General features: G+C 47.4%; 1 pseudogene; it reads right to left on the bottom strand.

Moving 5' to 3' along the window:
• LOC142911587 (28S ribosomal RNA) overlaps positions 1–2,500 on the bottom strand; it is a 10,620-nt pseudogene that overhangs the window by 4,259 nt on the left and 3,861 nt on the right.

The following is a 2,500-nucleotide window of genomic DNA, read 5'->3' as shown; positions in this document are numbered from 1 at the left end:
CTCTCCCGTCTCGGATATGAACCGTGGCTCTTTGTATACAGACCAGCCCAATCTAGCCGCTTCGTCTGCCAGAATGTTACTGATCTTGTTATGTCGCGCAATTCTTGCTTTCTGTACTGCAGGACATTGACCGAGAATGTGCGAAAGGGACTCGAGTCTGGCAGAGCATTTCCTGCAGGAACGTAAGGCCCCATCTCTGCCTCTGTTCAAGCTTTCTCTTGTTGGGTAAATATTTGCCCTTAGTTGTAGTGCTGCGATAAAGAAGCATTGTTTAAAGCCGCACCATGGCCTCAACCAAGCATTACTGATTCTATCATGCGCAAAGTTTACAATGCCCCTTCCTTGAACCGGCTTTTCGCACCATCTCTGAAATTCATGCTCCCTCCAATCGCAGGTTCTTTTGACACCGAGTCCCTGAGAACGAATGTTGGGATTGCATCACTGTCACCCCCTGCTCGTACCCACAAATTACGGTATTCTTCCTCCATACCCTGCGAGGACACAATATTACGGGTGATAGCATCGGACGAGTTTGCTATACGTTGCAGCCTTCTAACTTGAACCGAAGGGATTGTTTTTTCCAGTTTCAAGATGGCAAGGCCTCCGTCTCGGGCTCTGGCATATAACAGTCCATCACAAGTTGAAGCGGGAAGGTGGAGCCATCCTTTTACCGCCTTTCTAATCTCTTGGTCCAACCCACGGAGAGTTGATTGCTTGCAGTCCGAGTGGTCTGCAGGATATAACAATCTGGGTAGGGCATAGGCATTGAGTAGTTCAACCTTCTGAGTTGGCTTCAGAGGCGCCTCATCGATTTTCGAGATCCATGTCTTTAGCTGACAATGTAGATCAGGCTGTATAGTGCCAGTCCAAGGGCCAATTTTCAGACCAAGGTATTTCGTTGATTCATCAGGTTGGATCATATGGACATCTTTATTTTTGATAGTCCATGGGTCGCAGTTGTTCACCGTATATGAATCTTTGGTTGGGCTTATCATGAAGCCCTGGCACTTTCTGGCCTGAACCTCCAATCCCGATAGCCCACAAAATGATTCCAAGATCGCTAGATTGGCGGCCATACCAACCCAAGATTCGCTCACCAACACCAAATCATCAGCAAACGCAAGAGCTGTCACGTGGTCGGTATCAATGGAGTACCCAACTCCGTGTGACTCTAGGGTGCATATCAAAGGGTCCATGGCAAGATTGAAGAGCAGGGGTGACATGGGGTCACCCTGTTTGACACCAACACGTATGCTAATTTCTCGAGTCGACTCGCCATTGCTTTTGAACGAGGTCGTACACCGATCGTAGGCGTTCTGGATGATGCCCACCACGTGTTCATCTACTTTCTTGTGCCTTAACACCCATAAAATATGAGCATGCGAAACCGAGTCAAAAGCTTTCGCTATGTCGATGAACATGACAGCCAACGGCCTGTGCAATTTCTTAGCGTGTCTCATAAGGTCCTGTAGCACCTTAAGATTTTCAGAGCAGCCAGATGCCGCTATAAAACCACGCTGCCTTGGGTTTAAGGGACAAGCACGAGCAAGACGTGCAGTCATTATTCTGGAAAATAATCTCAGAATCATTGAACCAATCGTTATTGGTCTCCAGTTCCCCAATTCTTTCAGCTTTTCATCGTCCTTAACCTTAGGAATAAGAATCGTCCTATTCTTTTTCAACTCTTTGGGAATAATTCCTGTAATCATCCATGCATTAAATAGGGCTGTCAGTGTCCGACCCTCGGGGTCGGCAGCACAGATTGCAGCCCTTGTTAGGCCATCTGGCCCAGCTGCTGACGTTGGTTTAATGGCCCGTATGGCAGTCTGAACTTCCTCCACCGAAATTAGGGGCTCAAAGTATTCGTTATTTGCAACACCTGATGACTTAAATTGGCCCAGGCCATTGAATGGCAACACCTTCTCCCATTTTTCGCAGTAAAAACGATATACATCTGCGTTCGGGATTCGGCATTCATGACGTTCAGTGCCATCCAGGACTAAGGACGCAAGAAGAGAGCGGTTCTTAAAGAAGAGCTTCTGGTGCTTCATGAAGCTTCCTCGTTTTTCCGCTCTCTTCTTCATCCAAGATCGTGTGGGTAATATCCTGGGTTTAATAATGTCGTTCTCGGGTTTTGAACGTTTGCCTTTGTTTTTCACCAATCTCATCGGACAAAGCATCAATGCTGTGGCAGTTTCTACGAGGGCATCATGTTGGCCCTCGCCGTTAAGCCAAGCCTTTATTGCCTCCATTGCAGGCTTTTCCAGGGTCCCAGAATTCTCATTCGTAAGCCGCTCAGCTGCTTGAGCGAGTATGGATGAAGTCCCCGTTGTTACATTTGGTGGGGGAGACAATGTCTCAAGAGGCCTAGAAGAAAAATGTAAGCTGTCTGACATGGGGGCCCCTGTCTTTTTACTTAGGTCCCGTCTCTTGTCAGAGACTTGCTTGTTGGTCTTAGTCCCAAGCGCTTCAGCAATGATCTTATTGATATTCTTTTTCC

The sequence above is a fragment of the Petromyzon marinus genome, unplaced genomic scaffold (genome assembly GCF_048934315.1).
Source record: "Petromyzon marinus isolate PM22_M1 ecotype Great Lakes invasive population unplaced genomic scaffold, UKy_Petmar_22M1.pri1.0 PM_G_Scaffold_18, whole genome shotgun sequence".
Lineage (NCBI taxonomy): Eukaryota > Metazoa > Chordata > Hyperoartia > Petromyzontiformes > Petromyzontidae > Petromyzon > Petromyzon marinus.
This window is presented reverse-complemented; position numbering and strand designations above follow the sequence as displayed.